Genomic DNA, 25,649 nt, shown 5'->3' with positions numbered 1-25,649 from the left:
TTCTTGCCTTCCTTAAAAGCATAACTCTTAGATAAGGCCTGTCTTGATCTTTCCAATTATATGTGCCCTCTCTTTCTTGAAATTATTTGATATTATTTTGTGTATACTCCCTTATATGCATGTTATATGTTCCTAGTGCAGTGATTCTCAACTGCAGGTCAGTGAACTTAAAAAATATTTCAATAACTCTTTCATTATTATTAGTTTCCTTTGTAATCTCACATATTTCATTTTATGCATTTAAAAACATTCTGAGAAGGGCTCCATAGTGTTCACCAGATTGCCCAAAAGTCCATGGGACACAAAAAAGGAAAGCTTGCATCCCTAGCACTTTGCAAACAGCAGGTGCTTAACAAGTGTTTGTTGAAGAGTTGGAAGGATATCTTGGCTAATAGCGAGCTAATAATAGCTAGCATTTATATATCACTTTAAAGTTTGCTAAGTACTTTACAAATATTATCTCATTTTATCCTCACAAAAAACCCAGAAGGCAGATACTGTTATTGTCCCCATCAGGTGAAGCAATTTTCCCAGGATCACACAGTTATGAAGTCAAGTCTTCCTGATTCCAGGTCCAGTGCTCTTATCCTCTGAGTCACCTAGCTGCCTGTTGAAGGACCTGGCAGATGTGACTGCTGAGGCGCTGACAATAATCTTGGAAAAATCTCAGAGGAAGGGAGAAATACTGTGGGATTGAAGGTCAAATGATATCTCAATTTTCCAAAAAAGGGAAGAGACTGGAGTCTTCAAACTCCATTTAATTTTGACTCTGATTCCTGGGAGAAATCTCCAACATATTATTAAAGAATTGGCTAGTAAATATGTATATAAAAAGAAGCAATGAATACAAACAGCCACTACTGTTTCATCCAGAAAAGATCATACAGTGAACCGATCTCATAGCATACCAGAGAATAGGGTCTTTTCAATTCTATGCCTAGTTTGTGACTACTGTAGGCTTCTAAATCTCTTTCTCAAAAATGTAGCAATAGTCATTGAGAATCAGCCCCAATTTGGGACTTTTCCATCAGATTCCAAAGGCCAGATGACTGTTGTAGATTGTTGTAGTGACTAGAAAGTCTGTCTCTATGGGACATTTTGTGGAATTCAGTTCATATGTTCGATTGAGACCTTGCACTGGACCAGATGTGGCGTTTTGGGATTTATTTTCAATGATTGTAAAAGTGGCCATGTTTTGTCCTATTGTTCTCTTTGCCAAATTCAATAATATTAATAATAGAGCAAGAAAATGTTCTATTAGAAAAATGCGTATTAGAAAGACTGATACAGTTATGTTATTGAGAAGTCCAATGACATCAATTGTCACCATTGAAAAGACATCATCACTTCTTTGAGTGTTCCTCTGCTTCTTCCTATTGAATTGCTATATAAAAGTTTCTTCATTATTGACTTTTATTTCCCTGAAGTCAAATTTTCTTATTTTAGGTGAATGTTTATGCAGAGTTTCTTCTATAATATGTCTTACCTTAGTTTCTCTAGGCTTTTACTATTCCTTTAACATTTCCTGATTTATAACATATGGCTTTATTTTTAGAATGTTAAATAAATCATGTAGTAGAATATACAGGGTTTAAAAAATAAGTCATCAGATTAATACTATTTCCTTTATTGTCTTACATACCCAAAACAGTAGTCCTTTAAGTTGATTCTCCTGTTTTTACCAGCTATAATTAATCTGAATATAAATCATATCTATATGTTACATGGCTACAATTTAAAAGTTTTATTTATTTTAAAGGTGTGTTTGTTAATGTATTTGTTTTCACATTGTAATCCCTTGCTGCTTTCCCCTCTGTATTGATCCCTTTTGAAAAAAGAAAAACAAGCAACATTTGCTTCTGAGAGCTGTATATATCGTAATCATGCATCTGCTTATCTTGCTATTCATCACTTCATATGCATCTCTCCATATTCATCTGAGTTCCACATTTGTCATTTTTACTGTGCATTATTCCATTATATTCATATTCAATATTCTTTCAGCTATTCACCAATTGATGAATACCTACTTTGTTTCTAGTTCTTTGAAACCACAATGTAGGTTGCTGTATTTCAGACTATATTGGACCTGATTTTCATTTCATGGGGGTATATGACCAATAGTAGGATTTAGGAATCCTAGGTCAAATATTAAAGACAGTTTAGTCATTTTTCTTACATAATTAAAATTTGAATTCTGTAATGGGTCAATCATTTCACAGCTTCACCAATAGTGCATCAGTGTACCTGTTTTCCCACACCTCTTCCAATAGTAACTATTCCCTTTTTTTCATCTTAGCCAATTTTCATGGTGTGAAGGGAGGACTCAGAGTCACTTTGCTTTGTGATTTTTGTCATCCACAGATATTTTCATATGGAAGTTTAAGTTTTCAATTAAAAAAAACCCTTTTTTATCATTTTTATATCAATTGGGAGAAAGGTTTTTTGTTGTTACAAATTTGTGTTAATTCCCTGTACATTTGGAAATATGATGTGAATGTTTTCCCACTCTACTATTCTTTTTCAATTCTACTATCACTAATTTTATTCATGGAAAAACTTTTAAATTTTGGATAATCAAAATTGCCTGTTTTACCCTTTATTCTTTCCTTTATCTTTTGCTTAAAAAAATTCCTCCAGCTATGCTTGTAAAGCATATTTGATCATTCTATCTGTTTTTTTTTTAATAGTATGACCTTTTATATGGTGGTTCCCATTTGGAGCTTACATATAGTGTAACATGTTGATCTACATCTCTACTCTCCACCAAACTATTTTCTGAGAGAGTGAGAAAGAGGAAGAGAGAGAGACAGAGACGGAGACAGACAGATAGAGACAGAGACAGAGAAAGTCTTTCCCCAAATAATTTAGGCTATTGTATCAAATGATACACTACCACTGATTGTTTCTGTTTTTTGTTGTAGTTTGTTTTAATCATCTAGTTTTCTACTTTTTAAATTATATAAAATAGTTTTAATATTTTCTGTTTTTAATGTAGTTTGAATTCTAATTATGCTATGCCCCTTTCATTTGTGCCTTTTCTGATTATTTCCATGATATTCTACACCTCCTTTTCTGGCATATGAATTTTATTATTTTGTCTATTCAAAGAAGTATCCCCCTTAAGTAATTTGGTATAGCACTAAATTTAAAAAAAAACTATTTTGAGTAGCATTGTTATTTTTATTTTTTTGATATAACCCAACCATCATGAGCAATAAATGTCTGTCCAATCATTTGTTTCCCATTTTTTCTGTAGAGAATTTTGTAGCTGTATTTTTTAAAATAAATTTTGTGTATCTCATGTAAGTAAACTCTCAGATTTTATTTGTATTTTGTCGTTATTCTGAATAAATTTTATCCTTTTTTTTTAGTACTGTTTAGGAATACAGATGATTTGTGGGGATTTATTTTCTATCCTGTTAACCTAATTCTAGCTTTATTTGCCTCAATCCATTTCTTTTCTGATTCTCTGGGGTTTTACATTTTTGTCATCAACAAATAAAGGTAGTTCTGTCTCCTCTTTTTCTCTGCATATGCCTTTTATTTCATTCTCCTGTCTTAGTGATTTGGCTTGCATTTTTAGAACTATACTAAACAACATTGGGAGAAGGATGTCCTTGTTTTAATCTTCTTTGTTTTAACCTAGATCTTACAAAAGTTTTTCTGAAGCATCTCTTATCTTTTCTTGTGGATAATATAGAGTAGTATGGGCTAGGCAATAGAACAGTCAAGTAGCTTCAGAACTGGCTAAATATCTGGACTCAAAGTTGATTCATTAATAGTTTGATATCAACTTTGAAACAAGTCTCCAGTTGAGTGGCCCTGAGGTATAGATAATATGCTTATCAAATTGCCATATGATGCAAAGTTAGGATGGATAGTAATCTCATGTTGAATCCGTGTTCAGAAAGCCCTTTACCAACTAGAATGGGTTGAATCTAGTAAGGCAAAATTTAATAAGGATAAAAGTAAAGTCTTTTACTTAGGTTCAAAAATCAATCTATCACAAAGGGCTAGGCATGGATAAACATTAGTTCATCTAAACAAACCCTAAGTGTTTTGGTGGATTATAAATTCACTATAAGACAATAGTATAAAATTATAGTTCAAAAGCAAAGAATGTCTTTGAGTACATGTGAAATGGATTATTTCTAGGACTAAGGGGCTGATAAGGTTGTTATTATCTTCATTTAGCCAGTCAACATGTGAAATATTGGTTTCAGCTCTGGATGCTACCTTATAGGAAAACATTGACAACCTAGAGAGTATCTAGAAGATAGCATCTCAGATGGGGAAGGCCTTTGAGTTCATGACAAATAAGGATTGGTTGAAGGAACTAGGGATGTTTAGCTTGGAGAAGAGAAGACTTAGCAAAGATGACAGCAATTTTCAACTACATAAAGTGATGCAATGTGAGTGTTAGACTTTTTTCTTTTTTAGTCCCAAGAGGCATAACTAGAAGAAATGAATGGGCAGGACTTGATGAGAGACACATTTAAGGTTAATGTAATGAAAAACTTCCCAAGCATTAGAGCTGTCCAGAAACTAGTGGAAATTTTCCTTTACTGAATGTGTTAAAATGAAATCTGAACAAATGTTTTTGTTTTTGGGGTGTGTTATAGATGGAATTCTTCTTCACCCGTGAGTTGTTTTGAGAGCTCTTCCAGCTCCGAGATTCTGATGATTATTATTCCTTCAGCTTGGTAACTTAGTTATTTCTGTCAATAACTGCTTCCCATTGTGACTTTTAAAAGACCTTGGTTGTTTTTGTTTGTTTGCTTTGGTTTCCTTAAGGAGATCCTATGTCTATCAGAGGTTGGACAGTTCCATGTTACCTTCTTGACAATACACTTTTCCCTTTTTTTCTTTCTTTCTTCACGAAAACTATGGCATTGCATTGTTCTTTCAAGGAACTTCTTTTCTAAGGAACTAGTTCAGAATTCCCTAGAGTTGCATTGAGGAGGCAAAGCTGTACAAATGATGTTACACTACCATCTGTTCCCTCAGTCCCTTTCTATTGGGCCTTTGCACATGGCACAAACCTATAGACTCCTTTGGTTTCTTTGAGTTTGTATATCCCCACCCAGGATGTTATAGTGTATGGCCCATCATCATCTTATGGCGGCATTTAGGTATTTAGGAATCTTGGCAAGATCCAAATTTTTCATAACACATCCCTTCCAAAGGAGCAAATGTGCTAATCAGGTCCCCAAAGTAGCCCTGGGCATACCAAACTAAGACATAATAATGACCTTGGTTTATACTTTTGGCCAGGTTCTTTGAATAACTAGCATGTTCCTAGCATAGTATGATGATACTGATGGTGTTCAGGAGGGAATAAGGTCATTTAGGAAATAAAAGGTATATTGCCTATCATAGAGGAATTAACATTTGGGGGACAAAATGGATGGTGCATTTTCATGTGGAGAATCCTGGGCATAATACCATTTCAGTTTCTGTCTAAAGGATGGAATGTGTAGCTTGGGCAATCACCTTAACCTCTCTATGCCATTATGTCATCTTTAAAGAGGGATAATGTTACCTATTCCCATCTCTTCTCAGTAATGTAGTGAGTGAGAAGATGAGATAAGATGGATCTCTAAGGGGCTAAAAAAAAGTAGTTGCAGGTATCTGGAGTGAAGTTAGAATATAAAATGTAGTAAAATAAAATGGGTTCTTCTAAACCATATAGGGAAGAAACAGCACATAAGACACAATCACAAATTTTTGAAGTGTGGAAGAGAAGACACATAGAAGTTTGCTGGAGATAAGAACCAGAAATGAAGTCAGTCTTAGAACTTTTTTTCTCATGACAGAAGTGAGAGGAACCAAGAAAGAGACATTGCATTAGGCACTGGTGTTGAACAGGAGAAGGTTGAAAAGTGCAACAGTAGTGAAGGCAGAGGCTATTCTTGATTCTGATGACCTATTTCCCTAACAACCCAGGGGAAGGAAATATCCTTGTAGAAATAAAAGAGCAATCTGAGGAAAAGGTGAAAATTCATAATTAGGTGATGACTTGAAAGGAAAATCAACAAGTTATATTAACATTTGTAGGGAGAATCTCAAGTCCAAATCAGGGATGATGTGCATACCTTTCATAGTTATTCACATGCCAGGATGAAGGAGTCTGGTATAATTTTATAATGATAACTTGCATTGTTTGCTTTTGTTTGAACCCTCTCTTGCGATTAAGAAAAATGAGCACAAATAACAGGTATAGAAACTTTTTTGGTTTAAGATGGTGGAGTAGAGGCAGCAACCCAGCCGAACTTTCTCAACATCCTCCTCCAAACAACTTTAAAATAACACCTCAAATCAAATTTCAAAGTGGCAGAGACAACAAAAAGTCAGGGTGAGACACTTTTCCAGCCAAAGACAACTTCAGAGGCTGGCAGGAGAGATCCACGACATCACGGTGGGAGGCTGGCCCAGGATACACATAGTGTTAGCACCAGAAGTGGATTTTGGAGGCAGCTGTGACAGTGACAGCAGCAACTTCAGGCACTCTCATCCCGGAGATAGTAAGTGGGTCAGACAGTTGGTCAGAAAGAGATCGCAGGGGACTCTTGCTTACCCTGGCTGCAGCTGGCACTGATTGGCAATTCTTTTGCCCATATGCAGTTCTAGGTCACAGTTTCAGGGTGAAAAGGAGCATTTGTGATCTGTCACAAGGGAGGAGGGGTCCTGGTCACAGTTGCAGGGCAGAGAGGAGTGTTAATGCTTGCAGCTGCAGAAGAGTAGAGTTCCTTCCTGGGTAAAGACTGGAAATAGATCAGAAGAGCAGTAACCAGACATTTCTGTAGATCACACTATCTTGGAAGCACTAAAAAGTTGCAGACCCCCAGAAATAGCTCTGAAAATAGCAGACAAAAAAGCTAGAATCTTGAGGCAATGCATCCCCAACCCCAGCTGAGCATAGTCTAACTTAAAGTTCAAAATCAAGAAATAGGTTGGAAAAATGAGCAAACAACAGCAAAGAACTTGACCATAAAAAGCTACTACAGTGGTAAAGAAGACCAAGACATAAACTCAAAAGAAGATAACAATATGAAAATAGCTACAAAGTCTCAAAGAAAAAATGGTAATTGGACACAAACCCAGTAAGAATACCTGAAAGCATTAAGGAAAGAGATAAAAGTGGTAGAGGAAAAATTGGGAAAAGAAATGAGAGTGATGATCTACAATTATGAAAGGAGAATTAACAGCTTAATAAAAGAGGCCCAAAAATGTACTGAAGAAAATAACACCTTAAAAATAGAATTGGCCTAATGGTAAAAGAGGGCAAAAAAATTTACTAAAGAAAAGAACTCCTTATAAAGAAAGCAGAATAGGCCAAATAAAAACAGATACAAATGCTCACTGAAGAAAAAAAAATCTTTCAAGGCAATTGGGGTTAAGTGACTTGCCTAGGGTCACACAGCTAGTAAGTGTCAAGTGTTTGGTCTGAGGCCAGATTTGAACTAGGTTGTCCTGCCTTCAGGGCTGGTGCTATATCCACTATGCCACCTAGTTACTCCAAGAAAATAATTTCTTAAAAATTAGAATTGGGCAAGTAGAAGGTAATAACTCCATGAGATATCAAGAAACAATAAAACAAAGTCAAAAAATGAAAAAAATAGAAGAAAATGTGAAATATCTCAGCAGAAAAACAATCAACTTGGAAAGTAGAACAAGGAGGTAATTTATGAATTACTAGACTACCCAGAAGCTATAATAAGAAAAGATAATAGACATATTTCAAGAAATTTTTAAGGAAAACTATGTCTGTATCTTAAATCCAGAGGGCAAAATAGAAATTGAAAGAATCCAGTGATCACCTCCTGAAATTGATCCCAAAATGAAAACTTACAAGAATATTATAGCCAAATTTCAGACCTCCCAGTCCAGGGAGGAAACACTGCAGGCAGCCAGAAACAATTCAAATATCATGGAGTGATAGGACTATACAAGATTTAGCAGTTTCTTCATTAAAGGAGTGGAGGGCTTGGAATATTCTAATAGGGTAAGGAGCTAGGATTATAAGCAAGAATAATCTCAAAAAAAAACTGAGCATAATTCTTCATGGGGAAAATGGATATTTGGTGAAATAGAGACTTATCTATTTATCTTGCTCTGTATAAGTTCATAAAATCTTCCTTGTTTCTCTGAATTCCTCATATTTGGAATTTTTCTGTATAATAGCATTCATTTACATTCATAAACCTCAATTTTTTCAGCTGCTCTCCAATCAATGGGCACTCAATTTGGCTCAAGTTCTTTGTTATCACAAAGATAACTGCCATGAATATTTTACTATGTAATAAACCTTGTTATGTGTTTTTGAATTCATTAGAATATATGCCTATAATGGGATTTCTAGATCAAAATATAGCACCCATTTCTGATGCTATCACCATGTGTATCCTGGGCCAGCCTCCCACCATGGTATCATGGACCTCTCCTGCCAGCCTCTGAAGTTGTCTTTGGCTGGAAAAGTGTCTCACCCTGACTTTTTGTTGTCTCTGCCACTTTGAAATTTGATTTGAGGTGTTATTTTAAAGTTGTTTGGAGGAGGATGTTAAGAAAGTTCAGCTGGGTTGCTGCCTCTACTCCACCATCTTAAACCAAAAAAGTTTCTATACCTGTTATTTGTGCTCATTTTTCTTAATTGCAAGAGAGGGTTCAAACAAAAGAAAACAATACAAGTTATCATTACACAATTATACCAGACTTCTTCATCCTGGCATCTGAATAACTGTGAAAGTTATGCATATCAACCCTGATCATTTGGATTTGAGATTCTCCCTACAAATGTTAATACAGTACTTGTTGATTTTCCTTTCAAATCATCACCTAAATATCACCTCCATTAATAACTTTTCTTATAAAATTCAATAATTTGTAATTATATTGAAAAAACTTCTGACTGATGCTGGCAATTGCATACTTCATATGTAGATACACATAACAATGTGTATATGTGTGTATATATGGGCAGCTAGGTGGCATAGTGGATAGAGTGCTGGGCCAGGAGTCAGAAAGATCTGAGTTCAAATCCAGCCTCACAAACTTACTAGTTAAGTGACCCTGGGCAAGTCACCTAACCCTGTTTATCTCAGTTTCTTCGTCTACAAAATGAGCTGGAAATGACAAACCACTTTAGTATGTTTGCTAAGAAAACGCCAAATGGGGTCATGAAAACGACTAAAAAAAAAAACTGAACCACCACATGTGTATGTATGTAGGCATATACATATTATATATGTATATATATAATTTATGTGTATATATACACATATACATATCTTTATATACACACACACATACACATATAAAATGTATTATGTGACGATACCTGCTCCCATCTCTCCTCAGCAATCTAATGAATGAGGAGACATGTTTGAGTGTGTCTGTAAGGTGAACTGAAAGGACAATTGTAAGAGGTGCTATGGGAGAGTGAGAATATGAACTGTACTAACAGTATGGTCTTTTCTGACTAATACAGAAAAGGAATACAGCACAAAAAAAGACATGTAATCGTACATCCTTGAAGGATATAAGCAAAGGCACAGAGCAATTTCCCAGAAGACAGGAAAGTAAGAGATGAAGTCAGTCTTAGAATTGTATCTGTGTACATATATTCATATGTGTGTATTTGCACATATATATATACACATACATACAGAGACATATATGCATACTTATTATCTATGTGTGTATATATGTGTATCTTCCTTCCTTTCTCCTCAATATGGGTATTTATGTTATTTAGAGTATGGTAGTGCACACAAGGGGCAGGTAGGTGGCACAGTGGATAGAATGCCAGCTCTGCAAAACAGGAAGATCTGAGTTCAAATCCAGCCTCAGAAATTTACTAGTTGTGTGATCCTGGTCAAGTCACTTAACTCTATTTGCCTCAGTTTCCTCACCTATAAAATGAACTGAAGAAGGAAATGGCAAATCACCCCAGTATCTTTCTCAAGAAAACTCTAAATGGTGTCAAAAAGAATCAGACATGACTATAAATGACTAAACAACAAAGAGCAAACAAATGGTGACCAAGGATTTCATAGGTTTATGGCTTAAGAAGACAATGTAGTAGGTCAGTGATGAGTTTGCAGTTGCATATAATGTATAGTCCTGGTTGTGTATGGCCTCTCATTGATTGACCATAAAAGTAAAAATCAACTGGGGATCAATCAAGGGAGTTTTAACCTTATGGCTTGACAATGGCTTCTGAAAGCATTGTATGACTTTTTAAAATTCAGTTTTATTTTATTATCAGTTCTGAATTCTCTCCCTCCACACTTCCCCCCCAAAAAAACTCACTAAAAATGTATAGTCATGCAAACAAATTCCAGCACTAACTGCCCAAAAAGAAAAAAAAAGGAAAATAGACTTCAGTCTGTAGACTTTCTATCATAGGTAGATAGCAGGGCCGAATGACTTTTGAAACAATTGATTTGTCATTTTTACAAGCAATACTGGTTGACAATCTAGAACATACTTCTTATGACTTTGGCCTTACAGTTTTTTTTTTTAATATAAAGAAGGTGGGGTCTTTTCCCTGGTTTGCAAACTGGCATTTTATTTTTTTGAGCCAGGTTTGATTGCTTCCCTTTGGAATCAAAAAATGATTTGGCTCTGGAGATAAGCACTGTTGTTAGTGGAAAACATGAGATGAAATATTCCCTCATTTTCTTTGCTACTGTAACTGTCACCCAGGCAGGTGATATCACCTCATGGCATGATGCCATTTTAAACAGACTAATAAGAATGGTGAGAGGGCCAGAGACCACTAAAGTTCTGGTGAAACTAATTGATTCTGGACTAGTGGAAGCACTTTGATGAGACCTTGTACTTTTACACCACAAGAAACTAGTAGTCACAGTTGTTGATGTGACTATATCTTTTGAAAAAAAGTCCATGTTTGAAACAACCAGAATTGGTCAAAAAAAATCAAAATACAAAATAATGTCTGAGCATCTAATCCATGGGTGGTTCAGAGTTTATTGTGATACTGTGATTGTGAGGCCTTTGGAAAGGTGGGGACCCAGGCAAAGAGCCTGTGTCATCAAGGCTAAAAATTGAATCAAGGTTTTTCAACTTTATGAAAAAATTAATGCTGTGGGACATTTATGTAGAACAGTAACGTATACATTGAGGATATCAAAGGGCTGAGACAATATAGGCCTCTCTATACACACACACAAATATATGTATTTATTTGTTGTTGTTCAGTCATTTTCTGTTGTGTCTGACACTTTGTGACCCCATTTGGGGTTTTCTTGACAAAGATACTGGAATGGTTTGCCATTTCCTTCTCTAGCTCATTTTACAGGTGAGGAAACTGAGGCAAACAGGGTTAAGTGACTTGCCCATGGTCACACAACTAGTAAATGTCTGAGGCCATATTTGAACTCAGATCTTTCTGTCTCCAGGCCTGGCACTGTATCCTAGTTGTGCCACCTAGCTGCCGTGTGTGTGTGTATGTGTGTATGTATGTATATGTGTGCACACATACATTTACATATGCATGCATACATAAATAAATATATAAACAAAATTTTAGTCCTATTTATAGTAGCAGGGCTTGTTTTAACTTTTATTCAAGAAGCAACTATTTGCCTTTTATAAGAGTATTGTGGATCTTATCTTTATTGCTTTGTGTTTTGTAGTTGTGTCTCATAATGCATTTCCAAAAGTTAAACATATTGACTTTTTGTATTTTTAGTTATATTGCGCTTTTAAAAATATTTGCTTCATTTTAATGTTTAACTGGGGTTAGTGTAGTGTTGAAAATGTTATATGATGTTCAGAAACATTTCTTGAATAACATTAATTAAGCACAATGCAGAATAGTTCAAGATATATAAATGCACAGTTGATATCTTCATAGAATCAAATAGCTGGAGAAGTCCTTTGAGTTAATCTAACCCAACTTCCATCTCCCATCTTTTATAAATGGGTAAACTAAAGCCTGGAATGGTCAAGTGCTTTAAAAAGCCAGAGCCAAAGCCATGGGCTCCTAACGCCTAATTCCATGCTCTTTCCAGTAGAAATATGTTAAGGGAGACTACCTGTAGAATATAGCTTCTGACTAAAATCCTTTTTCTGGGAGTGGAGGAAAGCGAAGGTAAATAGCTATCTTGTGCTTAAATATTAAGGAAGATTTTTGAACTGGAAGGAGCCTTTACAAATCATTCTGTCTGACTTCATATTATAGATGGGACTTGCCCTTGGGTCAAACAGATAGTAATTAGCAAACCTGAAATTCAAACTCAGATCTTCTAACGCTAAATCTGGTACCCTTTACACGACATCAGGTTGCTTTCCTATAAAGTATAGAAATAACATCTGTTGCAACCTGTGAAGAAGGAAGAAACACCAGTTGGCCAAAATCAGCACAAAACAATCAAATAAGAAATAGATACAGGAGAGATAACCAACACTGATTTTTTTGTCTTCTAAAGAAAGAAAAAACAGAAGGTGCCCATAATCTAGCTCCCACATCCTTTCCAATTTTATTTCATTTTGCTATCTTTCATACATTTTTCTGTTCAAGTCAAGTTTACCAACCAGATAATCCCCAGCTTCCATTTCTTATCTCCATGCTCTGGTGCAGTGGTGCCTCATGTCTAGAATACACTCCCTCCTGAGCTATGCCTCTTAGAAGTCCTGTCTTGCATTAAAATGTAGCTGAGGGGCCACTTCCTAGGTGGTGTTGTAGTTGTTCAATCATTTCAGTTGTGTCTGACTCTTCGTGACCTCATTTGGGGTTTTCTTGGCAAAGATACTGAAGAGGTTTGCCATTTCCTTCTCCACGTCATTTTACAGATGAGGAAACTGAGGCAAAAATGGTTAAATACCTTGCCCAAGGTCATACAACGAGAAAGTATCTGAGGTCAGATTTGAACTCAGGTCTTTCTGACTCCAAAGCCAGCACCCTATCCATAACCCCACCTGGCTGCCCCACTTTGTAGATGAGGCCTCTCTTTACTCCCTCAGTCTAACCCTAATTCTTTTTCTAACCCTTAAGCAGGTAGTTATTGCAATGAATAGAGCACTAGGCCTGGGGTCAGGAAGATTTAATAGCTATGTGACCCTGGGCAAGTCACTTAACTGCAGACCATCTCAGTTTTCTCTATTGTAAAAGGGGGTAATAGCATCTACTGTTGTGAGTTTCAAATGGGATAATATTTGCAAAGCACTTGACACAGTGTCTGGCATTTAGTAGGCATTTAATTAATGCTTGTCCCTCTCATCTTGAAATTACTTTGTATTACATTCTGCATACATTGTGTTTACTTCAGTGCACACACTATATAACCCAACACCTCCCCACCCCCAGTGTAAGCTCCTTGAGATCAGGGACTGGTTTGTTTTTGCATTTGCCATGCTTAATATCCCAGTATTTCAGATCTCCAAGCACTTTGCACAAAATGGACAAGGCACATCACATGTCTTAACTGAATTGAAAGTTTCACAGATACAGTGAAGAACTAAGCAATTAGGAAGGGAGTTAGAAGCAAAGTTAGTACAGGTGGGCTCTCCATAGACTTTTGTTTAAAAAAATCATTTTCTTTTAAATCTTTTCCAGAGATTGTCACTGCCATTTTACAAGGACAAAATTTATAATCTGAAAGACTATTTTAAGAAAGGTAAGGAAAAAGGAAGCTTTGAAAATTAAATCCCTCTAACACTGTTGAGCTCAGACCATGACATATTCACAAGATTATTATTGCAAAAATTAATGAGGGTCACACTAAAGGACATATTCTGCATAAAAGTTTCAGAAGATGGCTGAACGCTTAGTCATTCAAAGATAATAGTAGAAATGTTCTTCGTAAGTGAACTTTTTTTCCTCTCTTATGAGCTTGGATTAGGAGGTCATATCTTAATTTTGTTTCTTTATTTAAAATAATTTGAATATGTAGGATTGTTATCAAGATTCGGGAGATACACCCCAATACTGACCACATTCATTATTAATATTCTTATCATTAGCTTAGAAAGAAGTAACAGCCTCAAGAGTCAGGCATAGCATGTCCCTCTGCTGTGCATACTGCTTGTATATGCTGAGATAAGAGAATATTTGACAAACTGAAAGTCAGCAAAGGTTAGAAGCAGAAGGAAACATGGCTGTTGTTGTATTTGTAGCTATACATGTGATATGGTAGTATATAGGATAATGATTGATTATAGCTTTCAAACCTGTGATAAATATCCAATGTCATTGGAATTCAAAGTCAATTTTTAAAAATTGAGGAATTCAGACCCTTGGGGATAGAGAAGAAATAAAAGAAGGGGGGAAAAGTAGATACTCTAAAAGTAAACAAGTGGACATGATTTTCACAGAGGTCTTTGGAAGCTAGACAAACGATAGAGAGTAGTGTGTACTACCTGCCTCCAACATTTTTTATATAGGTAAAATTTGCCTAAAATAAACAACAAGATTTATGGTTTTGGAAGTGGGACAGACTTGCCTCAGTGATGATGGCATTAAGTGGTGGATCAGGCAATTATGAATTCATTTATTGTATGCATATGAGCTTCAGATTCTTCATAGCAACAGCTAGTAGACCCACTTCCTTGTCATGCTATAGCTGACTCTTTGAGTTATTACTTAGCACCAGCATTTCAGATGGAAGATCAAAGTATAGAGCCATCTGGACAAGGACCTATAAGAATCGAGGTAGACTTTGGTAGATAGAAAGGAGGTGATACATTTCATCACCCTTTACAGAACTGATGAACAACTTCGAGGACATTCTCCCCCTTTGATGACTTCAGTATCTAAATTCATATCGTATGATAATCTTACCCAAATCCTAAACTGACAGTTTCTCATTCTCCTCATTTACAGCAACCTTTATTTCTACTCCATTTCAGCAATTGAGCATAGACCCACCTTAGAACTTGATATTCATTAGAAGTACTCTGTTTCTAAGATCTTGAATTTTGAAATTACTCTCCTACTTGTATTTTCACACTCTTTTAATTCCTTCATTTCCACAGGATATTCTCTTCATTTTCATTGTGACTCCTGGTATTCAACCTCTCATTTTTATTCTGTCCATTACCCTTATACTTCCTTCACTTTCTTCCACAATCCAGCCTTGAATACTTCATCTAAAAGTTCAATGATACTTTTATCATCTCTCTAGAATCCACCTTTTTTGACCTTTTTATGTACTAGTATTATCAAACCTCAACTCTGAGTAAACTTCCATGATCTGCTTTCTCCCCTCTTTTTTCTGCCCAACAGGTATTCCAAAGAAGCCCCCAACCCTAATACTGCCTCTTCATTCTCAAAAAATGGCCTCACTTTAACAGAGACAAAGGTCATCTGAAGAGAGCTCCTTCCCTGTAATTATTCCAAGCTTACTGTGCGCATAGGAATAGGGTTTAGGGATTGGATCTATAATTTCCTTGGCATAGGGAACTCCCAGATGAGGAAATGCTCTCTACCAGTGCAGGTTAGTACCTTATTTGCAATTCATAACCTTAGACCATTGCCTAGAATACTGAGCCGTTAAGTGACTTGTCCAGAATCACAAAACTAATGCGTCAGAAACAGAACTTGACTCTGGTCTTTCTGATTCCAAGGCCGGCTCTCCACCACTATGCAGATTGCTGCTATGTGGTGTATATTTTGTATTTATTTATCTATGTACATATTGTTCTTCCTCAGTGGAATATAAGCTCCTTGAGGGCAGGAACACTTATTTTTTTTTCCTGTTATATTCCTAGTGCATGCCACATAGTAAGTACTTCATAAGTGATTATTTATTTGAACTGAATTCTGTCAAGGATTTTGAAACAAGAGAAATAAGATAATAGCTTGAAGGGGTAGCTTGACATCAGGAAAGTTATTTTAGTGTAACCAGGGCTCTAGCTGGCATTAAGTGATTTTTAACCTTTCCAACCCTGGGAAAGGAATATGCAGAACTCTGAATTGGAGGGTAGAGACTCTCCCTGTGGCAGAAAACTCCACTCTCCATTTGAGATCACTGACAGTCATGGCTGGGGAAGACTACAGATCACTTAATTCTAGTCTGAGTCCCTCTTACATTCTTATTAGAAAATCTTAACATGTTTATAGAAAAAAAATTGATATTTCATTGGATCTGTGATCTCAATGAAGTATTTCTTCTAGTGATAGAGACTGTAACTGTCTATTCTGTGTGACTCTTGTTCATGTCCTCATATAAGCTCACCTCAGGGTATCCCCCTAATGTTCTAGGACCTTCCTAAAGTTCTTTTACCCCATAAAGATACCAGCAGAGGCTTTCCTTCATTCCTGCTTTGTGACCAGCCCTTTTTCAGTCATGCATTTCTTTGGTGACATCCTTTAAATTACCTCTGCTTTGTAATTCCTTGTTTGTAATATTTCATGGCGTGCTCTCTCCCACCATGTACCACTTCATTGACCTTTAGACAGTTCTCAGCTTCAGTCCTCTGGACATTAAAGTTCTTCATGATTTTCAGCCATGTAAAATTTCTGGAAGCATGTTATAATAAAGAGCTGCTAGAAAGGAAAAAAAAATGTAACATTTAAGAGAGAGGTTTCAGGGATGGATCAAGGGTAGAGCCTTCTTCAGATAAGAGAGAACCCAATGTTGATGGATACATTGTTTTAGAAGCCAAGGGAAAAGAGTTTCAAGTAGAAAGCAGTGGTCTACTGTGTCAAATTGTGTAGTGATATCAAAGAATATGAAACCTAAAAAATAGTCCACTAGATTTGGTATTTAGAGGGTCACTAGTGACCTTCCATATAGTCCATGTTGAAGAAGAAGTAGTTTACACAAAACCATACCTTGTTTATATCTTCCTTATAGCAGCCTACATCTTCTGTGTTATGTTATAGTTATTTGTGTTACAAATATAGTCTCTACTATTAGATTTTAAACTCCTTGAGGACAGATGGAGTCTCATTCATCTTTGTGTCCACTGTTCTTAGCAATTTCTTAAACATAGCAGTTTCTGAATAATGTTCTTTGAATAAATAAAAAAAGGGAAAGGAGGCTGGAGGAAACACAGATGAAAAGAAAATCAGGTATATGGAGAGATCATCTTTCTAAAATATAGTATGAATCATCAAGGAAGCTTTAAGCCTTCATTAAAAAATTATTTGGTATTTTATTTTCCCTAATTACATGTAAACATTTTTAATATTAATTTTTAAAACTTTGAGTTTCAAATTCTTTCCCTTCCTCCTCACCCCCCCAAAGGCAAGCAATTTAATATAAGTTATACATGTATAGTCATGCAAAACATATTTCTGTATTAGTCATGTTGTGAAAGAAAACATAGACAAAAAAGAGAAAAGAAACCTCAAGAAAAATAAAGAAAATAAAAAAGTATGCTTCAATCTGTGTTCAGACAATATCAGTTCATTCTCTGGAGATGGATAGCATTTTTCATCATAAGTCCTTCAGAGTTGACTTGAATCATTTTGTTGGGGAGAATAGCCAAGTCATTCACAACTGATCATATATATCTCCACTACCTTCATTTCAGAGATGAGGATTATGGGTATGGAATATTGCATAGATCATGAGACATAGCCAATTTATTGGGTGTTCTTGTAAACTTTTTTTCTTTCTCTTTTCTTTCTTTCTTTTGTTTTTTCTTTATTTGAACATTTTGAGTAGGAAGATTTATTCAGAAATGACAGTAATGTTTTTTTTTAAAAAAAGAATACAAATAAAATTAAAATAACAACATATGAACAATTTGTTGATAGTTCCATCTCGTACCAATAAGGAAGGCAAGTGAATTATTCTTGTTTGATTTGGAGTTTTGAATGCTGCTTACATGATAAAACCATCCTCAAGGATGGTCAATATCTCTTAATAAGTCAGATATTATTTTTCTTATCTAGAATGATCTTACTCATGTTCAGACAGTACTACCAAGTGTCTTTCCTGAAATAACATTGTGAGAGAGGTAGTTAATACCCATGAAGCTCCTAAACAACTTGCTGACATTGTATTTTGTGGGTTTGCTGTATGCTTTTATGCATACTTCAATATTTTTAGGAGCTATAATTTTGTTTCTGGGGGTACTTCCCTCTCCCAATGCAGATTAGAAAACTATAACTTAATAGATGGTCTTTAAGATTTGCTGGGGCTGATTGATCAGCTGATTTATCTTGCTGTGAAGCTGGTGACCAGCTCCTTTTATCTTAGCTAAAAAAAAAAATAATAATACAAATGATGATAACAATAGCTTGTAGCTAAACAATACTTACTGGGTGCTGGGAGGTAGGTCCTTGGGCAATAAATTGGAATCTTAGCTACGCCAGTACTCAAAAGCTTTTCTAACTTGATAAGACAGGTCAGACCAGGCTTGCTTGACATAGGCTTCATTGAACACCTATTTCCATGAACTAAAGACAAACTTTAAGGTTCAAGAAATGCACCAAACCTTAGATTCATAGAGTCATAGGTAGCTAGCACAATTGATAAGAGTGCTGGACTTAAAGTCAGGAAAAGCTGAGTTCAAAGCCTTTCTCAAACACTAGCCTTGTGACCATGGGCAAGCCCCCTAACTTCTCTCAGCCTCAATTTCCTCATTTGTAAAATGGGATTAATTATAGCACTTATTTTACAAGGTTATTATGAAGATCAGTTGAATTAACATATATGCAATGCTTTGTAAACCTTGGGGCATTATATAAATTCTGTACAAAAGCTATCACTTTGAGGAAGATCATACCTTTATTTGTTAAACTAAAAAATGCTAGTGCCCAGCTTAACTACCAGCTTTATTTACCCAACTTGTCTCTGAATAATTTTTGACCCTTTTTAAAAATCACATCAATCTTCAAGGGAAAAAAATGACCTCTACCAAGGATACATCAGTGTGTCAGATATTTGTGATTTCATTGCTGTGGATACTCTCTGCAGCAATGCAGATTGCCACCTTCTTTTATTCATAGTGGCCTGTCCTTATAAGCTTCTGGTGCCAACAAACAAACAAACAAACAAGCATACAAAAAAAAAGCAAACAAAAAAAGCCTTTTAGGAATTATTTGTACTTAACTAGGATAAATAGGCACAGTCCATCATAGTGCTTGTACTCAAAGCCAAGTAGAATAGTTTAGGACCTGTCAGCTCTTATGTCCCACATAGTTTTTGAGAGAAGGCTACTCCAATAACATGACGAGACAAATGGATTAGGACACAAGTTCTTAACCTGGAATCCACAGAAGCCCTATTGATGAAGGTAAATTTCAAGGGGGTCTATGAACTTGGATGAGAAAAATATTCCATATTTTATTTTTTCACTAACTGCTAATTTAAATTTAGAATTTATTTTTATTTTAAATGAAAGTAACAAATATTTTTTTTTTTCCTGAGGAGAGTGGGGCTCATCAGACTTCTAAAGGGAACCATGACACAAAAAAGATTAAGAACCCTTGAAGTGGGATGTCGGTAAGCTGCTGTTAAGGATGTTCAAAAGAATTTCATGAAGATGCCAAAGGCAATTATAAAAGAAGAATTCTAAAAATATTTTGAGCAGTGGCAGCATCACTCAAATAAATGTAAACTTTTGAAAAGGATGACTTCTGAGACTTAAAGTGACACTGCACAGAATTGAGTGAACCAATCGATGTCGAAAGCAATGCTTCCTTTAACTTAGCAGGTTTAAGGGAAGACAACATGGTTTAAATAGAAACCTTGTCAGGCTTAATATAAATTACCCCTCTTTATGTCCTCTAGGGTCCAGTCAAACTACTTAATTGTTTTTGCTCACACACAATATTCTACTTCCTGTCTCCAAGTCTGTATGAATTTATCCCCTTGTGCTTGGATTGTACTCGTTTCTCATCTCTGGCTCTTAGGATCTCTTGATTTCCTAAAACTAAAGTCAAGCCCCACAAACTTTCTACACGACATGTTTCCTGGTCCCCTCAGTTTTTTAAAAAATAGATTTTTGCTTATGTATTTTGCTTTCATATCATCTTTTGTTTTTAAATCCCCAGATTTCCCTTTGTGTTAGTATGCTGCTCTCCCTGCCTCCTGAGATATTCCTTATAACAAAGAACTTTCAAAGAAGACGAAAAGCACAAAAGTATGCACAAACAAAAAATCACACCCTCCAGAATATCTGATATTATGTACAAGGTTCCATACTTGTAGAGCCTGACTTCTGCAAAGAAGTGAGGGAAGGTGCCTTCTCATATCTTTTCTTTGGAACTAATCTGATTCCTTATGATATTGCAGTATTTATTTTTGATTGTTTTGTGATTGTTATTTCCATATTTTTGTTAAAGTCACTGTGTATGTTACTTCCCTAACTCTACTTACTTTACATCAGTTCATATAAGTCTTTCTATGCTTCTCTGTAGTCATCATGTTTGTCATTTCCTGTGGCACAGTAATGTTCCATTACATTCATGTATCATTTAGCCATTCCTCTGTTGATGGGTATCTACTTTGTTTCCAGTTTATTCCAGTTTATTTTATATATAATATATATAAAATATATATAAATATATATATATAAAACACATTCTCACGTTCTTCCCCAGTTTCCTCCTTGCTGTAGATTAGTAGCAAGGGGATTGGTAAATCAAAGGGTATGTCTGCTTTAGTCATTTTATTTTCAGACTTCCAAATTATTTTTCAGAATGGTTGGAATAGTTCATAGATCTACCAACCATGCATTAGTTAAACTGTCTTTTACAACCCCTCCAATGTTAACTTTTCCTACTTTTATTGAAGCATACTTTTTTCTAAATTTTATTTTTCTTGAGTGTATTTTTTTGGTTTGCATTTTCTTTCACAGTGTGACTAATGTGTAAATATGTTTTGCATGACTGAACATGTACAACCTATAGAAAATTGTTTGCTCGGTGAGAGGAGAGAGGAGGAAGGGAGAGAATTGAGAACTCAAAAATTTTAAAAATGAATGTTAAAAATTGTTTTTACATGTAATTGGGAAAAATAAAATAAAATTATTCCCACTTTTGTTCATCTTTGTTAACTTGCTGGGTGTGAGGTGAAACTTTAGGGTATTTTGATTTGCGTTTTTCTTATTAGTGATTTGGAGCATTCTCTCTTATGGTTGTTAATAGTTTGCAGTTCTGTTCAGAAATGTTTGATTATATGCTTTGGGAAAGAGCTTTTGTTCAAATATTTCTCTTAGTTGTCTAAGTAAATATCAGATATCAAACTCTTATCAGAGAAATAAAGATTTCTGGAATATTTTGTTCCTCTAAATTGGTTTTGTTACTATTTTATCTAGCCTTATAAATTATCCCTCTTTCAGTCTGATTGGAATAATGTTAGAGCTGTGAATTAAATTTTGGCATTTTTGTTATATTTGAATGTTCCAACCATGAGCACGGAACATTCTTCTAACTATTTAGGTTGTCCTGTGTTTCTGTAAGGACCGTTTTCTAATTTATTCTATGCAACTATCAAGTATACTTTGATAGATTGACACCTAAATATTTTGTGCATTTTTTAGTTATTTTGAATGGAATCTCCATTTCTGTTATTGCCTCTTGAATTTTGTTGTCATTATATAGAAATGATGGGTGGCAAAGCCAAGATGGTATAGGAACAACAAGAAGTATAGCCAAGCTCTCCTCCAAAACTCTTCTCCACAAATATAGAAAATGCCCCAGATGGAATCCTGATGGGTAAATAAAAAAAAAAAATCAGTGAGTCATTTTTTTTTTCCAGACCACATTGACATAGGGAGACAGAGAGATCTGCATGCACTGGGGAAGGAGTATTTCCAGGAGCTCTCCAGCACAAGGAGAGGCTATGTGTACCAGAGTAAGATGAGGTCTCAGAGCCGTATGGGGTCTATGCACCATAAACTCCCACAAGGAATGGGAACAGGTGTCACCTGGAAGCTCTGTCACTCATTATTAGTTCTAGATCACAGATCTGGGGTATATTGAGAAGGGGACCTCTACCTGAATAAGGAGTGGTCATAGGTCCTATTCTGTGCACCAAGAAAAGAGAAAGGTCAGAAGTAAGCAGAGTAATTTGGCTCAGAACTTGGGAGCAGAGCAGTGCCTCAGTTCTAGCTTCTAACCCAACCTGAAACATGCAGAGGAATTATCAGGGTAGGCTGATGTTGACTGAGTCCAGCAGCAGTCTACTTTTGCTTAGAACAAAACCCAGGTTAGGAACTTGAAGAATTCAGAACGAAGATTAGTTATCGATCATACTTTACCGTGGATCACACCACTTTGGCAGCATAGAAACTTTGTTGCTCCCTGACCTGAGCTGTCTCTGAAAGCCAAAAATAATACAACACATAATACCCCCACAAAACAGCAACAGAGCCAGCCCAGATCTTCTCCCTGAAAAAGGTTCAGAGTCTAGTCCTCACGTCAAGCTTCAAGTTAGAAAGTAGGCCCAAAGAATAAGCAAACAAAAAGAACACCCACCGTAAAAATAATAGTTACAGAGACATTTCAGACAAAAATTCAGAAGAGAATGACTTCAAAACATCCATTTAACAAAAGCCTCAAGGAAAGCACGATCAACTAGAATTCCTGAAAGAGATACAGCAAGAGACTTTTTTAAAGACTTCATATTGTTTAAAAGAAATAAATAAATGAGAATGCTGGAAGGAAAAATTGGAAAAATTTGAAGTGAGAGTTGTAAAAGAAAGAATTGGAAAGAAATAACAGCTTGGAACAATAGGATACATAATCTTTTCAAGCAATAAACTTCCTGAAAATTAGAATAGACCCAACAGAAGCGAGTGACTCCATGAGACAACAAGAAATAGCAAAACAAAGTAAAAAAAAAAAAGACTTCAAAAATAGAAAGAAACATAAAATATCTCACAGCAAAAACAACTAACCTAGAAAACAGATTGAAGAGAGAAAAAATTAAGAATCTTTGGAATACCTTGGAAATTCATGACTATATCTCTGAGGTTTTTTTTTTAAACAGACGTTATCATTTTTTTACAGAGGAGAAAACTGAGGCACAAACAATTGCCACCTCCCTAACTCACAAACTAGTTTATTAGTGGCAGAATTGGGACTAAAAGCTAGGTCATTTTCCTTTTAGCCCTCTGTTCTTTCTTCTGGAACCTATTGTCATTTTAAAATGGAACCATCCCCTCAAAAGTCTTCTGGTGCCTCTTCCTCAGCCTAGTTCTGGGATGGCTCTCTGGAAGGGAAGAATAAAGAGGGATACTGGAAGAAATTCTGATAATGTAAAAATAAAATAAAATAAAAGTTAGACTAAGCCTTTTTAAAAAATAATAAAAGAACTCATTCCAGGTATTACAACACTGGGGAGGAGGCTTTTCAGGGGCCAACCTTAGCCAAAACTCACACCATAGAGAAATCCTTGGCTCTTGTTACATAAGAACCCACATTTGGCAGCTTTGATTTAGTGTCTATCTTGTCCTTGGACATCCCTTTAACCACTGCTTTCCTGGCACAAGCTGATTGGCAGTATGCCTAGACATTTTGGCATTCCCCAAGGGAAGTCATTTAATTATGTGTTTAAAATGTTGCTCTCTTTTTTTTTCCCAAAAACTTTATAATATATGGCATTTTATGTTTTACCACAGAAGGACTAGGGAGGGGATAGGAGGACATTCTAGTAAAAGAATTGTAAGACAAATATCATGAAAGTACTTTGAGTTCTTTTTCCAAGACCCCACCCCAGGGTCAGAATCAATATTGGTACTGGTTTCTGTTCCTGCTTTTTGTCTAGTGAACACCTCAGGCCTGAGACCACTTCTTGCCTTTCTCTGTACAAGAGGATCCTTTCTTGGTCCTCCCTACTTTGAGTTCTATAGGCATGCATTGTATGTTTTGGGTTCCTTACTCCCCCTGCCCAGTTTCATATACACACTTTCATTTTTTTTTTCATTTTAAACTTTGTATCTTCGGTAGATATTTATTTGTATTAGCACAGTGACACATGGCAAAGAGTAAATTCATTTTAAAAAATCAATCATTCATATGTATATCCTTAATATAATAAACAACAATAACAGACAAAACCATGAGAAAAATACTATCTAACAGCAGAATTGTGAACTAGACAATGTCTGTCTTTTGTAACCATCTCCATGTACTTTCTCTCTTCTTGATGTTCTGTGTCACCTTTTGATGGGCCATTTTTCCTTTTTTTCTTTTTTGCAGTCTTTTAATTAATTTATTTTGATTCATCAACAATCACTTCCATAAGCTTTTGAGTTTAAATTTTTTCTCCCCCTCCCTCCCCACCTCCCTCCCCAAGACAGCGTGCAATCTGATATTGTCTATACATATACATTCCTATTAAATATATTTTCATAGTAGTGATGTTGTAAGAATTAGAACCAATAGGAGGAACCACCAGAAAGAGGAAACAAAACACAACAGAAGAAAAAAAATGGCAAATAGTATGCTTTGATCTGCATTCAAATTCCATAGTTCTTTCTTCTTTGTGGATAGCATTTTCCATCATGAAACCTTTGCAGAATGTCTTAGATCCTTGTATTGCTGAGAAGGGCTAAGTTTATCAATATTAGTCATGACACAACATGTACTGTGTACTGTGTACATCATTTTCCTGGTTCTGCTCACTTCACTCAGCAAAAGACCATACAAGTCTTTCCAGGTTTTTCTACACTTTCATTTTAGAAGGTGATATTTGGGGAGTCTTGCTTGGGGCTAGTCACCATTTTAAAAAGGGATTTATGTTCACTTAGTTTAATCTTGGAATGCCTTTAGGGATAGTTTTAAGAGTGCTTTGGTACCATTACCCCTTGAGGAAACTACTTTCATTTTTTCTTCACTATCTTTCTCCTCTTTATTCCTTCTTTTTTCATTTTTATTCTTTCCCTCCTTTTAATATTTGTAAAGTGCTTAGCACTGTGGCTGGTAGATAACAGGTACTTAATAAATGCTTGTTCTTTTCTACTCTTCCCACTTATGCTTTAGGCCAAAGATTGGGACTCATTTTCATCACCATCCAAATATTGATTAATCCTTCTCTCAAGCATTAATCGGGACTCTCCTTGCTTAGGGTCTCCAGCTTGCTTTTTTGGTTTGTTTTCTCCTTATTTATTGATTGAGGATGATTTTTCCCCCCTCAGATCAGGGTATGTGTAGTTTTTAAATTAAAAGAGCTACTCTCACATAGGTTAGCAGACTATTGGAAGGTAACAGCAAAAAGAGAAATAATTAAATTACATAGTAATTATAGTTTTGTGAGGTATTAAATTCTTCAGGAGCTAGAAATGCATAAAAACAAACAATGCCAAAAGTCTTGCAGATGCCCTATTCAGCTTTTTCTCTTTCTTTTTTTCTTTCTTTCTCTCTTCCTTCTCCTCCTTCCCTTTCTTCCTCTTCCCTTCCCCTTCCCCTTCCCCTTTTCCTTCTCCTTCCCTCTCTTTCCCCTCCTCCTCCTCCTTCTTCTCTTTCTCTTTCTCCTCCTCCTCTTCCTCCTCCTCCTCTTTCTTCTTCTTCTTCTTCTCTTTCTCTTTCTCCTCCTCCTCCTCCTCCTCTATCTCCTCCTCTATCTCCTCCTTCTCCTTCTTCTTCTTCTTCTTCTTCTTCTTCTTCTTCTTCTTCTTCTTCTTCTTCTTCTTCTTCTTCTTCTTCTTCTTCTTCTTCTCCTTTTTCTTCTTCTTCTCCTTCTCCTTCTCCTTCTCCTTCTCCTTCTCCTTCTCCTTCT

General features: G+C 35.7%; 1 protein-coding gene across 1 annotated transcript in view; it reads left to right on the top strand.

Moving 5' to 3' along the window:
* Positions 1-25,649, top strand: part of LOC114050094 (inactive phospholipase D5) — a 394,466-nt gene that overhangs the window by 30,333 nt on the left and 338,484 nt on the right. The gene's annotated exons all lie outside the window — the stretch shown is intronic.

This window comes from Vombatus ursinus, unplaced genomic scaffold, assembly GCF_900497805.2.
Source record: "Vombatus ursinus unplaced genomic scaffold, bare-nosed wombat genome assembly UNPS02014798.1, whole genome shotgun sequence".
Taxonomy (NCBI): Eukaryota; Metazoa; Chordata; class Mammalia; order Diprotodontia; family Vombatidae; genus Vombatus; species Vombatus ursinus.
The sequence above is the reverse complement of the archived record's forward strand: the minus strand, read 5'-3'. Positions and strand labels throughout refer to the sequence as shown.